Source organism: Tupaia chinensis, unplaced genomic scaffold, assembly GCF_000334495.1.
Source record: "Tupaia chinensis unplaced genomic scaffold, TupChi_1.0 Scaffold000502_1, whole genome shotgun sequence".
Taxonomy (NCBI): domain Eukaryota; kingdom Metazoa; phylum Chordata; class Mammalia; order Scandentia; family Tupaiidae; genus Tupaia; species Tupaia belangeri.
Window position 1 is genome coordinate 942,470 of NW_006160014.1, and position 15,484 is coordinate 957,953.

The following is a 15,484-nucleotide window of genomic DNA, read 5'->3' on the forward strand; positions in this document are numbered from 1 at the left end:
AGGAATTTTTTCAGAAGCCAAAGAGTGGGAGAAGGAAAACCCCTGCTGTCTCAAAGTGTTGAGATGCTGAGAAATTGGCGGCTCACTCCCAGTTCCCCAGGTCTAGCACCCCGGTGTTCGTGGACTGACTGGGGAGCTTACACTCCTTCAGCATCTACTACACCCCTGGCACTTCTTCTCTCATGTGACCCTCATGAGCGCTGCGTGAGGAGGGAATTATGTCCGTTTACGCATCAGAACACTGAGGGTCAGTGAGTTCAGAAACATCCCTGAGGTCACAGAGCTCGGAAGAGGTAGCAGTTCTCAGTCTTTGCACGTAGAGTGTATATGATCTACTGGGCAGCTGGTTAAAATGTAGGTTTCTGCTAGGGGCCCTGCTGCGCAATGGTGAAGGCCGTATGAGAAGGCTCTGGTCTGGACTGGAGACCTGGGTCTACACAAACATGCCAGGTGTCCCTGTCCTGGCTGACCACAGGGCTCTGGGGGACTCTGCTGAGGGTGTCTCTGTCTCCCTCTGCCCCTCCACTTTTTATTCAGCTTTTGCTATAGGGTGCATGTGCTGGCGAGAGAGAGAGAGAGAGAGAGAGAGAGGGAGAGAGAGAGGGGAAAGGTGAGAAATCACCTTCCAGTGGGACGGCCACATCACAATCCCTTCTCCATCTCCTCTCAGGATTTTGGGGACGTGCGTGCATGCATCCAGTATGTTTTTCAAGCTGCTGGGTCCTGGGCTGAAACCACAGAGTCAGCCATGTGGGATCTAGAGCCTTAACAACCTTTCCTCCACAGGCTGGTTCCTCACTCCCCTTTTCTTTGCCATAGGGTGTGTGTTCTCACTGGAAAGACACAGAGAAGGAAAGTGAGAAATCACCCTCTAGAGAGGATGGTCATGCCGCAGTTCCTTCTTCTCCATTCTCCTCCTGGGATTTAGGGCATACATGCACTTGAGATTTTTCAAGCTGCCAGGTCTGGGACTTGAACAGTGGTCGGTCATGTGGGATGCTTTAATCACCCAAATCATCTGCTGCCCCCCTCCTTTAACTAGAAATTTTTGAGCCCTGCTCCCAAGATTCTGATTATGTTACAGCCTTAAAAAAATTAGTTACATTCATTTTAATTAATAATAATATTACTTTTGATCAACAAATCATAATTGTGTCCAATTATGGCATACAATGCAATAGTCTGATATATGTATATAATGTGGACTATTTAAATCAAGCTAATTAATATCGATCACCTCACATACCCTTTTAAATTTGCTATAGGGTACATGTGCTCACCAGAGACAGAAAAAGGGACAGGGAAAGTAAGAAAGCACCCTTCTGGCGAAATGCCCACGCCGCAATCCCTTTTTCCTCCATCCTCCTCTTGGGATTTTGGGCATGAATGCACATGTGCCTAGTGTATTTCTCAAGCTGCCAGGTAAGGGACTTGAACCACACGGCTGGCCGTGCTTCAACCACCACACCACCACCCGTCCTCCTGCTACTTTTATATAGCATTTCTTTAAAAGTACATACATAATAGTTTAAAACCATTTTTAGATGTGCAGTCGCATGGCATTAAGTACGTTTACACTGTGGGACGACTAGACCACAGCCCATCTCTAGAACTTTTTTGTCTCTCTAAACTGAAACTCTATACCCTCGGACAGCTCCCACTCCTCCCTCTCCCCAGCCCCTACCTTCTGTTTCTATGAACCAGAATCTCTAAGTAGCTCAAATAAGGGGATCATACAGTGTTTGTCCTTTTGCATCTGGCTTATTTCACAGTCACTGTATTTTGAACAAGGATCCCTGGTAATCCTCTGGTGGAGGGTCTGGACTACTCTGAGAAATTCCAGCAGGAGATGGGAGGAGGGCGAGTGGGAACACCGTGGCACAGGCTTTGAGGCTTGAGTTTATGTGGCTGGTGAGGGGGAGTGTGGGCTGGGAGGCAGGAAGGAGGTTAGGGTGTTGGTGATTGGGGTGGGCGGCTGGAGGGCTTGACTGGGGGAATTGTGGCTGGTTTCTGGCAGGTGTTGTTTAGGGGCAGGGTGTTGTTGGAGGCCTAAGGGTTCAGGGTGGGAGGATAATGGAGAGACAATTGTGTAGACTGGTCAGTTCTGGGACAAGTCATGACCCAGGGCAAGAAGTAACAGGGAAGATCAGAGACTCTTGTGGGGTGGGGCATATGGCCTCCACAGAGGGGGAAGGTGGTGGGTGAGAGCCAGTTGGGCCAACCCACATGGAGGCACCCCTGAGAAGCAGGGGATAGGTCTAGAAGCGAATGATGTGATGGCGTGGGAACCAGCTCAGGAGTAGAAGGGAAAGAGAAGGAGTCGGTGTGGAGTCAGCCCTTTCATCGACAAGGGGATTGAGTCCACTGTCTGCTGAGGAGACACCTGTTCAGGGACAGCCTCCTGGATCTGAGAGGAACCAACCAGGGCCCTCATGGGGAGAGGAGTGACCAGGTCTCTTCCCATCCCCACCCAAAGCCTTACATAGTAAGGTGGGCCTCTCTCTCTCTACCTTTCCACCCTGTCTCTCTTCCTTTTCCCTTTCTGTTTTTTTTTTTTTTTTTTTTTTTTTTAGAGGTTTTTGCTATAGGGCACGTGTGCTTGCCAGACAGATAGAGACAGAGAGACAGAAAGCGAGAAATCACTCCCCAGGGGAGATGGCCACACTGCAATCCCTTCTCCTCCATTCTCCTCTTGGGATCTTGGGCACGCACGCACACGTGCCTGGCGTGAGTTTTAAGCCACCGGGTCTGGGACACGAACCATGGTTGACTACATGGGAGTCCAGCGACATAGCCATTATGCTGACTGCTGGTCCCCCTTTCTGTTTTTTTCATGCATTCTTTTCTCACTTCCCTTCTCTCTTCTTTCTTCCTCTCAACTGCCCCTGCGCAGAGCCGAGGTGTGCATGGAACTTCTCTGTATGACCTGTACCCCACCCGGCTGCCTGACCTTGGTAGGTCTCTACCCATCTCTATATCTCAGTTCCCAGCATTTCTAGAAATAGCACCAACTGCATAGGCTGTTGGGAGAGAATTCACCTGCAGGGTTTACAACAGGGCTTGGTGCTGTGCAAGCATCCTGGACATATCCAGGGGAGTCTGTTGAGGTTGTAGATTCACATCGACTTCCTCTTTTACACGGAAACACAAATAGAAACCCAGAAGGTGACAGAGACCTTCTAGGTGCCTGTGTACAGGCGGCAATACTCGTGCGACTGGGGGTGGGACATGTGATGGGACATGTGGTCACCAGACCACTTTGAGCCCATGGCCAACTTCTGCTGAATTTCAGGCCTGCCGTGTGGGTTAGTGGGGTGCTGCAGAAAGTCAAGTTGTTTAGGAGATGGCAGGGTGGAGGAGAGGGGGTTCTAGGAGACAAGTTCCTTTAAGATCCCATAGCACCTGCTCGGCCTCAACCCTTGGAAGGTGAGGCTAGCTCTTGCTCATCCTGGTGTTGGACCATGCGATTTGCCTTCTGGTTTCTCTCCTCGAGTTCTTTGGAGATGGGGGACTGTGAGGCATATCCTGGCATGTCATTTTGCCAGTCTTTGTGAGATAATGGGACCGAGAAAGGATGCTTCTGCACTTGTTAGCCAGAGACAGAGAAAGAAGTGTGTTGCTCACCTGTGCATGGAGGACAGGGTGTCTTTGGTATGTGGAGGATCCAGGAAACAGTGTGGTCTTTGCCCTTCAGAGCTGGGCACAGTGGTGGCAGCAGTGCCCAGCAGGCAGGGGCAGTACTGGGGAAGGTGCCAGACCTGCCTGCCAGTGATTTGGCACCCAGTGTGGGGGTCCTCTCTCTGGTCAAATTAAAAATAATAAAGGGGTCGGCAGGTGGTGTGGTGGTTAAAGCAACTGGACTCCCACTCTTGGTTTGAGTCCCAGACCTAGAAGCTTGCTTCTCACTTTCCTCTCTCTGTTTGTCTCTCTCTGGTCAACTTAAAAAAAGAAAAAGACAATGAATAAAATAAAATTTAAAAATAAAATAAAATAAATAATTCTTAAAAAAAAAAAAACGGGGATTGCTGTTGAGAAACTCTGCTCCACAGTTGCTTAAACTGAATTTACAGTCAGAAAGGACTCCCCCAAGGACTGCCTGCTTCTCTTTGGTTCCTGCAGCTGCAGGAGGCTGAACCTCTAGCCTGACAAAAGGTCCTTTCTAGATCCTTCTTTTCTCTTGGTGTAAATAAGATCCAAAGTTCTTTCAAGTTTGGAGGCATTGACCACAGACATCTGGGCTGTCCAGAGGGAGAGTTAGGTCCAGAGGGAGGGCAGGCCCAGTATCTTGTATTATCTGTTCTATAGAAATACACCTGCTGGGTGGGGCCTGCAGGTGGCATGGTGATTAAGGGTGCTGAACTCCCACATGACCAATCGTGGTTCCAGTCCTGGACCTGGAGGTTTGTTTTCTCACTCCCTTACCCCAACTGTCCCTCTATGGTCAAATTAAAACAAATACATAAATAAAGTTAAATAAACCAATTCTAACAACAACAACAAAAAGACAGAAATACATCTGCTGGGTAAGTATTGAATTACTATGGACGATTTGGCTATTTAGAAGCTTTGTTTTCTCCCTGAAAGAAAAAAGACGTGAGAGATGAAGTTTGGTAGGAAATGCTGATCTGATGTAAACCATCATTCACAAATTATTGACCTACCCCTCCTGAGGAGCCCACCGTGGGTGTCTGATCAGGCCACAAGCCTCATTCTGTGGCTGCATGACAAAAGCACCTGGATGATGAGTTTTAAACTTCTCAACTTTTGTGATTTTGGTAGGTAGGAGGCAGAGCTTTAGTTCTCTAAATCCTATGAGCTTCTGCCATGTGATTTTTGGTTTATGACTGAGCACTTACATATGGGTGAATGGCTTCCTGCTTTTTCCCATCTTGTTCACTTTGTGAACTCAGCTTCACATGTCAGATTCTCTGCCCAGACACTTCTCTGGTGGAATCACTTGTCCAGGTATTTTTTTTTTTTTTTCTATAGGGCATGTGTGCTTGCCAGACAGATAGAGACAGAGAGACAGAAAGCGAGAAATCACTCCCCAGGGGAGATGGCCACACTGCAATCCCTTCTCCTCCATTCTCCTCTTGGGATCTTGGGCACGCACGCACACGTGCCTGGCGTGAGTTTTAAGCCACCGGGTCTGGGACACGAACCATGGTTGACTACATGGGAGTCCAGCGACATAGCCATTATGCTGACTGCTGGTCCCCCTTTCTGTTTTTTTCATGCATTCTTTTCTCACTTCCCTTCTCTCTTCTTTCTTCCTCTCAACTGCCCCTGCGCAGAGCCGAGGTGTGCATGGAACTTCTCTGTATGACCTGTACCCCACCCGGCTGCCTGACCTTGGTAGGTCTCTACCCATCTCTATATCTCAGTTCCCAGCATTTCTAGAAATAGCACCAACTGCATAGGCTGTTGGGAGAGAATTCACCTGCAGGGTTTACAACAGGGCTTGGTGCTGTGCAAGCATCCTGGACATATCCAGGGGAGTCTGTTGAGGTTGTAGATTCACATCGACTTCCTCTTTTACACGGAAACACAAATAGAAACCCAGAAGGTGACAGAGACCTTCTAGGTGCCTGTGTACAGGCGGCAATACTCGTGCGACTGGGGGTGGGACATGTGATGGGACATGTGGTCACCAGACCACTTTGAGCCCATGGCCAACTTCTGCTGAATTTCAGGCCTGCCGTGTGGGTTAGTGGGGTGCTGCAGAAAGTCAAGTTGTTTAGGAGATGGCAGGGTGGAGGAGAGGGGGTTCTAGGAGACAAGTTCCTTTAAGATCCCATAGCACCTGCTCGGCCTCAACCCTTGGAAGGTGAGGCTAGCTCTTGCTCATCCTGGTGTTGGACCATGCGATTTGCCTTCTGGTTTCTCTCCTCGAGTTCTTTGGAGATGGGGGACTGTGAGGCATATCCTGGCATGTCATTTTGCCAGTCTTTGTGAGATAATGGGACCGAGAAAGGATGCTTCTGCACTTGTTAGCCAGAGACAGAGAAAGAAGTGTGTTGCTCACCTGTGCATGGAGGACAGGGTGTCTTTGGTATGTGGAGGATCCAGGAAACAGTGTGGTCTTTGCCCTTCAGAGCTGGGCACAGTGGTGGCAGCAGTGCCCAGCAGGCAGGGGCAGTACTGGGGAAGGTGCCAGACCTGCCTGCCAGTGATTTGGCACCCAGTGTGGGGGTCCTCTCTCTGGTCAAATTAAAAATAATAAAGGGGTCGGCAGGTGGTGTGGTGGTTAAAGCAACTGGACTCCCACTCTTGGTTTGAGTCCCAGACCTAGAAGCTTGCTTCTCACTTTCCTCTCTCTGTTTGTCTCTCTCTGGTCAACTTAAAAAAAGAAAAAGACAATGAATAAAATAAAATTTAAAAATAAAATAAAATAAATAATTCTTCAAAAAAAAAAAACGGGGATTGCTGTTGAGAAACTCTGCTCCACAGTTGCTTAAACTGAATTTACAGCCAGAAAGGACTCCCCCAAGGACTGCCTGCTTCTCTTTGGTTCCTGCAGCTGCAGGAGGCTGAACCTCTAGCCTGACAAAAGGTCCTTTCTAGATCCTTCTTTTCTCTTGGTGTAAATAAGATCCAAAGTTCTTTCAAGTTTGGAGGCATTGACCACAGACATCTGGGCTGTCCAGAGGGAGAGTTAGGTCCAGAGGGAGGGCAGGCCCAGTATCTTGTATTATCTGTTCTATAGAAATACACCTGCTGGGTGGGGCCTGCAGGTGGCATGGTGATTAAGGGTGCTGAACTCCCACATGACCAATCGTGGTTCCAGTCCTGGACCTGGAGGTTTGTTTTCTCACTCCCTTACCCCAACTGTCCCTCTATGGTCAAATTAAAACAAATACATAAATAAAGTTAAATAAACCAATTCTAACAACAACAACAAAAAGACAGAAATACATCTGCTGGGTAAGTATTGAATTACTATGGACGATTTGGCTATTTAGAAGCTTTGTTTTCTCCCTGAAAGAAAAAAGACGTGAGAGATGAAGTTTGGTAGGAAATGCTGATCTGATGTAAACCATCATTCACAAATTATTGACCTACCCCTCCTGAGGAGCCCACCGTGGGTGTCTGATCAGGCCACAAGCCTCATTCTGTGGCTGCATGACAAAAGCACCTGGATGATGAGTTTTAAACTTCTCAACTTTTGTGATTTTGGTAGGTAGGAGGCAGAGCTTTAGTTCTCTAAATCCTATGAGCTTCTGCCATGTGATTTTTGGTTTATGACTGAGCACTTACATATGGGTGAATGGCTTCCTGCTTTTTCCCATCTTGTTCACTTTGTGAACTCAGCTTCACATGTCAGATTCTCTGCCCAGACACTTCTCTGGTGGAATCACTTGTCCAGGTATTTTTTTTTTTTTTTGGAGAGGTTTTTGCTATAGAGCGCGTGTGCTGGCGAGAAAGACAGAGACAGACAGAAAGTGAGAAATCCTCCTCCCCCAGGGGGAATGGCCACACCACAATCCCTTCTCCATTCTCCTCTTGGGATCTTGGGAACGCACACACATGCGCCTGGCATGAGTTTAAGCCACTGGGTCTGGGACTTGAACCGTGGTCGACTACATGGGAATCCAGTGACATAGCCATTATGCCAACTGCTGGTCCCCCTGTTCAGGTATTTGTACACACATACACTATGCACCTCTCAACATTAGCTCTTACTATTGTCCACTCTTGTGACTAGAATTCTAATATAGTTAATGTAACTAATCCTATTATCCTGCAATGAAAGAAGATTCTAAAGGACAGGGACCATGTAGTACTTACTTCTCAAGTTCCTGGCACTAGCACTGAGCCCAGATAAGGCTTCAGGAAGTGTTTTGTGAGCTGAGCTGAACTTTGAAGAAATGAACCAGATGCAGCAACTTGACTGAAAAATGCCACATTTGGACTGCTGCATATACACTGAGGAGAGGTATTGTTGTGTTAACAAGGCCTGTGAGCACCTCTCTTCTTCAAACCAATCACAGCTTCTAATGTGACTCCCGCAGGGCCAAAAGGCTTGACTATTTCAAGAAGCATTTTTGAAATGCTGGACGAGCCATGGTGGGGATTAGAAACATCAAGAATTTAAGGTATTTATAGGGTACACTTGATTTATTTATTTATTTTAGTTTTTGTTACAGGATGCATGTGCTTGACAGAGAGAGAGAGACCTGGGGGGTGGGGTGGGGAATGACTTTGCCACAATTCCTTATTTTTTTTTTAAAGAATTATTTATTTTTATATATTCATTTACTTATTTTATTTTAATCAGAGAAAGACACAGAGAGAGAGAAAGTGAGAAAGCAAGCCACCAGGTACAGGACTTGAACTATGGTTAGCCATGTGGGAATGGCCAACACCTTTACCACCATGCCACCTGCTGGTCCCCACAATTCCTTCTATTTCACTCTCCCCTTGTGATTTTCGGCACCCAGACAAACATGTGCATGGTGTGATTCTTGAGCTGCCATTCTGGGACTTGAATCACACAGAAAGGCATGTGGGATCCAGTTCTATAACCTCCACGCCACCTGGTAGCCCCAGGGTACACATTTTTTCTTTTATTAAAAAAATTCTTATTGGTAGTGTATGAGGAACAGAGAAAGAGAGAGAGAGAGAGAGAGAGAGAGAGAGAGAGAGAGCTGAGCAACCTTGACGGGGTCTCATCATGCCTCGATCCCCTTTACCTAGTCTTCCAGCTCCTCAGGATCCTGGCCACTGGCACATGTGCCTGGTCTATTTTCAAGCCAACCTGGGGATCTGAACTTGCAGTCGGCCATGTGGCTTCCATGGCTTGCAAAGAACTTGTATTACCACTGTGCCATGAAGGTTGGACCTTATCATGGTACACTTTCTAATGAGATTGCTGTAAAAGTTTGAATTATCAGAACTATTTTCTTTTAAATGCAATTACATTACTTTCAAGGATATTCTTTAAATCTATTGAAAAATGTATTGACAGATCATCTTGGATTTGCATACACAGCAAGGAAACCAGGTCTGTTAGAAGAGATGCTGGGGCTACCAGTGCATGTGCAGTGATTACATCACTGGACTTCCACATGGCCAACTGCAGTTAGAGTCCTGGACCCGGTGGCTTGAAACTCATGCCAGGTGCCTGTGTGTGTGTGTCCAAGATCCCGGCAAAGTTATCAGTACTCACTGGCTCTTCTCATCTGCCATTCTTTGTGCCATGATCCATTCCAGTCTCGATTGGGCGGATTGAAGGCATGCATTCATGTATCCAAAGTGCTCAAAGAGGTTCCCGTGCGGGTACGGTTATGTTACCACTGCCTCAAGTCCACTTGGGGCACTGCCTGGCCCCAAGTCCAGTTTAAAATAGAAAGTTTTGGGGCCAGCAGATGGTGTAGTTCAGATGGGAGTTCAGCAATATAACTGAGTTCAGCAGTTATATTGCTGAACTCCCACATGGCTGAATGCAGTTTGAGTCCTGGACCTAGTGGGTTGAAACTCACACTGGGCATATGTGTGTGAATGCCCAAAATCCCAGGAGGAGAATGGAGGAAAAGGGATTGTGGCGTGGCCATTCCTCCTTGGGGGTGATCTCTCCCTTTCCCTATCTGTCTGTCTGTCTCTCTCTGGTGAGTGCACCTGCTGTAAGACAAAAAACTCTGCAAAATAAAAAAAAAGAAAAGAAAAGAAAAAGAAAAAGAAAAAGAAAGTTTTATCTCCCAGGAACCCCCTCAGTCCTGGACAAACCTGGACAGCTGGTCACCCTATCAACAGAATGGGCCTGATGGCAGAGTGCACAGTGGGATACGGGAGGTCGGAGACTTGATGGAAGAAGACGAGCTAGTGCTTGACTGTAGCTTCCATTTTCTTGGTGACATAAGTGGTCAGATCATGAACTAAAAGCAAAGATGAGAAGGGAGTTGGAAGAAAAAATAAAAATAAAAAAAAGAAGGGAGTTGGAAGGACAGGGAGAAGGCGTGGAGGCACCATCTTGGAGCGGGTCAAGGGAACTTGCTAAGAAATGTAGCAGCATTTTCAGGCTGTTCTGGGTGGCAACTTGAGATCTGTGGTCCTAAGTTTAAAGTGATATCATTGACTCTGGGGTATATTCACTCTGCAAAGAGCCAAACAGCTAATATAGCCTGTTACAATTGCCTCATTGGGACACAAAACACTTTTTTGTGGGGACCAACAGATGGTGTGGTGCTTAAGGTGGTGGACACTCCCATATTGCCGACAATGGTTTGAGTCCCAAACCTGGTGGCTTGCTTTCTCACTTTTTTTTTTCTCTCTCTCTGTGTCTCTCTCTGGTCAAATTTAAAAAAAAAAGAGAGAGAAAATTAAAAAGGAAATAATTCTAAAAAGAAAATAATACACACAACAAAAACCTTCCATGCTCTTTTTGTCCCTGGCTGCTTGAGGATATACCACCATCATGAATGACACAGTAACTATCCGAAACAGGAAATTCATGACCTACTTCAGAGGAAACGAATGGTCATTGATGTCTTTCACCCCAGGAAGGCAACAGTGCCCAAGACAGAAAGTCGGGAAAAACTAGTGAAGATGTACAAGACCACAGCAGATGTCATCTTTGTGTTTGGGCTCAGAACCCATTTTGGTGGTGGCAAGACTGGCTTTGGCATGATTTACGATTCTTTGGATTATGCGAAGAAAAATGAACCCAAACATAGACTTGCAAGACATGGCCTTTATGAGAAGAAAAAGATGTCAAGAAAACAGCGAAAGGAACGCAAGAACAGAATGAAGGAAGTCAGGGGGACTGCAAAGGCCAATGCTGGCGCTGGCAAAAAGTCAAAGGAGTAAAGATTCTACAATGACTATCTGCGGTGATTGTGCAGATTTTTCATGAGAGGATTAATAAACTAAAAAATGTTCATGTGGAAAAAAAACACCACTTTTTTGTTTGTTAGCTTAGTTATGGTTAAAATGGATACATTATTAGAAACAATCCTCTCTCTCTTTTTTTTTTATTAAAATAGTTTTTTTAGTTCATTATAGGACCTGTGTACTGGCTGAAGAAAGAGAGAGACAAAGAGACAGAGAAAGCACCCCTCGGGGGGAATAGTCATGATGCAACCCCGTCTCCTCCATTCTCTTGGAATTTTGGGGATGCACATATGCAATGCACATGCACCTAATGTGTTTTTTCAAGCCGCTGGGTCTGGGACTTGAACTGCATAGTCAGACATGTGGGATCCAGCCACCTTAACCTCTAAGCCATCTGCTGGCTCTAGAAATACATTCTTGGTCTTAAAGCCTGTGATATGAACGCAGAGCAGTAGCCAGTTCTACTGAGACTGGATATGGCCCAGTAAGATTCTGGCTATGCAGAATCTTTGGGGAATGAATGAGTCAACATTCATGGACTCATTCAACATTCATTCATTCAACACCCTCATCCTCACCTTGGATTTCTTCCATCAGGGGCTGTTAATAATGAGAGTAATGAGAGTTCAGACATAACCACGTCCAAACTCATTGCAATCAGCTTACCCACTTGACTTATTTTGCCTATTCTCCTGGCACATTTTTTAGATAACATGTGAATTAGAGTGGATGATGCAAGAAATAGCAAAGTATGCAGATTCGGAGTTAGAAGACCTGGCTTTAAGTTACCCGCATGGCATTTATTGGTCAGGTGCCCTTATGAAGCTCACTGAACCAATAAAAGCTTTGTAATAAACATGAGGCTAAAACTACCTGTGCTGGCTGTTTCTGAGGGTATAAGGACTTCATAAAATATGGAAATGAAAGTGTCCTGGGTTAAAGGAATGTTGACTGTGGCCGTGATTATTCATTTGCGGCACAGTTCTGGGATGGTCTTCAGCAGTTTCTGGTTCTGCAGCTTTAATAAATTGAGACAGAGGAACTGCTGATCCACCTGGTGTGCTAGCTGGGCTTTGAATAATTGTCAGAAAGAAGGAGGGCTGAGGGCTAGAGAGCAGAGATGAGATGAGATGGGAGGGCCGGGATGGTGGGAGTGAGGCAGGGTGGGGGGTGTGGTCAGAGGGGGAGCATTGCAGATATGAGATAGGGACTGTGGAGTGGAACTAGACATTGGCAAGCTCTAGGGTGCCACCTCAAATAGAATTACTGTCACAATGTCTCATGTGCTCTGTTTAGAATGGGCGAAATGGCCATTTTAGAAAGACTTCTATTTAAAAGTTTAAAATGCCCGTCGTGTAAAAGTTTCACCTTCAGCTATTCAGGAAATTCTACTCTATAAAGTGACTCATTCATTCCCCAAAGATTCCGCATAGCCAGAGTTTTACTGGGCCAACCACAGAGACATCAGTTCCTGGAAGAGTGTCCCATTTTGTCGTGGACTATAACTCAGAGGTGATATCTCTGAATTCTCAGTTATGGTGAACTCAAGAGACTTTTTAGGAATTGGTTTTAAAATATTTTGATGTCGCTCTTCTCTTGCCTTTGAGTTTGACAGTGGAAATGTTTTATGATTCCCAGGCTAATCAAGTTTAGATTTCCTCTTATTTAGAAGGGCAACTCAAAATCTGACTTCACCAAGGGTGTGGAGGCCTCCCCTCCTGGATACCTGAGATCACCTATCCATGGTTCTGGAGGGGTCCTTTGTTCTTGATCTTAGGAGTGGACTCTCCCTACCTCAAAATTCCACCTTATCTCTGCTCTCCAAAGCTAGGGGCCGGTCTCCTATTCTTCTCACATTTATCCACTAAAAAAAACAAAAAAACAAAAAAACAAAAAACCAAAAAAAAACAAGGCATTTTTTTCCCTTTTAGTCATTTCTAAAAGATACCATACAAATAACACATTCTTATTATGTGGATAAGAATTGATACAACTTAAAGACATTTAAAATAAAAAGTGAAAGTTATCTGCAAACCCTTCCCCCTAGCCTCCACCCCAAGTCATTCCTACTCAGCCTGGTGAATGCACTGTGTCCCAAAAGCTCCTGACCCAGGCTGAAGGCTCCAGGATCATGTCTGTGGATAAACCCAGGTTTCTAGCTCCATCTTCCGGTCCTACCTTCCTGCTGGACTTTGTCATGAGCGTCTCTCATTTCAGATAAAGCAAATATTCAGATCGATGCGCAGTCACCACATCTATAGCCGCTGTGGACAGACAGGCCTCAAGTGACCTGAAAGAAATTTCCTGCATCTGCCTTGGGGAAGATGTTTGACCGTGCCTCAGTTTTCCCACCTGTAACGCATGAGGGGCGGGGAAGCACTCTTCTGTTCTGCCCAGCCTGAGTACCTAGCCTCCATCTCCATGAATATTTCTGGCTTCTTTTTCTACTCTCATTTATTTAGTCCAGCAGAAGGGTTTGTGTGAAGGCTGGCAAGTCAGGAGAAGGAGATTCATTTCTTGGCTGGACCGTCTCCAAGGCCCATTGCAGCTCTGACCGTCTGGCACGGCAGTGAGGAAGTAGTCCTGTTCTTATTCTTGGTAGGAAGTTGTCAGTTCTGCTGTGTGTGACCCTGCTGTCCCTCATCTGAGAAATGGGGGACCAGGATCGTGTGACCTCTAGGAGATTTTGGATTCTGACACCTCGTGATTCTCATGACCTCTTCCTCCCTAGGGGTGACCTCTCTGATCCCAAAGGAGCAGTGAGTTCAGGGCGGGCATTTGCTGCTTTCAGTGTAAGATGGTGACTGTAGACTCTGGGCAGGGGACAGGCCAGGAAAACTGGACCCATTTCCAGGGCCCCTGAGTCAGTTCCTTGTGTTCTTTATTTTTTCATTTGTACTGTTGTGACATCCTAGGACAGCACCCACACCCACTGAGTACAGTGAGTACATTCATAGCACACTCCAGGGCTAACTTTGATTTGGGTAATCTCTCATCAGTGAGCTTGGGAGCTTCTACTCCTTGCCTTTGTGTGGGGCATTCTGAGAGGTGCCACAGTGACCAACCATCCCAGTTCGCCCTTGACCATCCTAATTTTAGCACTGTGGACAGGAACTAAGTCTAACCCTAGCAAATGTGTCAGTCCAAACCGGGACGGTTGGATATCCTACCTAGCTCCACATCAGGGCCTGGCCAGCTTCCTTTGGGGGCCAGGCAGCAGTAAAATAAGGAGGGCAGGGAGTGGACCTCAGAATCTGCTGGGGCGCTTGATAAATGCAGATTCCTGGGCCCCACTTAGGAGTCTGACTCAGTATGTCTGGAGCACGGACTAGAAATTTGTATTTAAAACCCTTAGGCTGAGAGACGCCACGTTAGTGCAACAGAGAGAAGAGAGCCAGCTCCTGCCTCCAAGGACTGATGACACAGAGGAGCCAGGCAGGGAACTAGCTGACCCTGAGCCACAGTAGGATGAAATGAGAACTCAAATACGAGTTCGAGCCAATTTTTTTTTCCTCCTCCCACCCTCTAAAGAAATTCAGTGCTTACAAAGCTTGGCTTTGTTCATTAGAAGGGGTGACTTGGCATTTTCCAGTAGGGGACTTTGGGGAGGGTAAGTTTTGTTGCAAGGACTGACCTTCCACTCCAGCTCACACCAGACTCTCCTTTGCATAACCACCTGCTCTCTCTGCTGTACTGTGTGGGCCCTGCAGTGAGGGGACCAGGTGGGACCGTCTCCAAGACCCATTGCAGCTCTGACCGTCTGGCATGGCAGTGAGGAAGTAGTCTGTTCCTATTCTTGGTAGGAAGTTGTCGGTTCTACTGCTTATGAGCAAAACCTTGTTCTAAGGTGAATGGATGAACTAGAGTCCTCAAGGGCATTTAGTCATAGATGTGATGAGAAGAGTTCTTGGAGGATGAGTGGATCAGCTGTAAAGGGCTTTCTTATTTTCTGGGTGTGAGAAGGTTCTCTTATCCCTGCTGACCAAGGACCAAGAGTGAGAGCTGGTCCTCAGAGAGGAAAGAAAAAGAGAAGAAAGGAGAGGAGAAGAGGAGAAGAAGAGGAGAGGAGGAGAGGAAGAGAGGAGAGGAGAGGGGAAGGGAAGGGAAGAGAGGCCCCTAAGGGCCTCATTGTAATGTAAACACCTCTTTAAAGGTCTTATTTCCAAATTCGGTCACATTTTGAGGGACTGCGGGTCACATTTTGAGGGACTGACTATTTAGCACATTAGAATGGCCAAAACTCAGGACCAGGGTCTCTGAGGGTGAGACCCTCCCTAGGAGACTGAAGACTGAAGTGTGGCCCAGTTATGTCTGGGGGAGCAGTGGGCCATGCTGTGGCTGGCTGGGTGGCCCATCTTGTTGAGTATGGCTTCTGTCCCAAGTGCAATGTGTGTAGGATTAAAGTCTAACGGCTGGCTTATCTGGGACCTTGCCTGACCGGTGTAGTGGGATCAGCTCCTCTGGTAGAGAGAGGATGTGAATTTGGGAGATACCAAAGATCAGAAGTAGCTCTAAGGGGTCAGCAGGTGACATGGTAGTTAAGGCCCTGGACTCCCACATAGTCGACCGCAGTTTTGAGTCTTGGACTGGGAGTCTTAAAACTCACGCTGGGTGTGTTTGCCTGCATGCCCAAAATCCTGAGAGGAGAATGGAG

General features: G+C 46.7%; 1 protein-coding gene and 1 pseudogene across 2 annotated transcripts in view; both read left to right on the forward strand.

The window, feature by feature from the left end:
* AHNAK (AHNAK nucleoprotein) overlaps positions 1-15,484 on the forward strand; it is a 116,117-nt gene that overhangs the window by 77,483 nt on the left and 23,150 nt on the right. The gene's annotated exons all lie outside the window — the stretch shown is intronic.
* On the forward strand, positions 10,382-10,859 carry LOC106735730 (40S ribosomal protein S24 pseudogene; annotated as a pseudogene).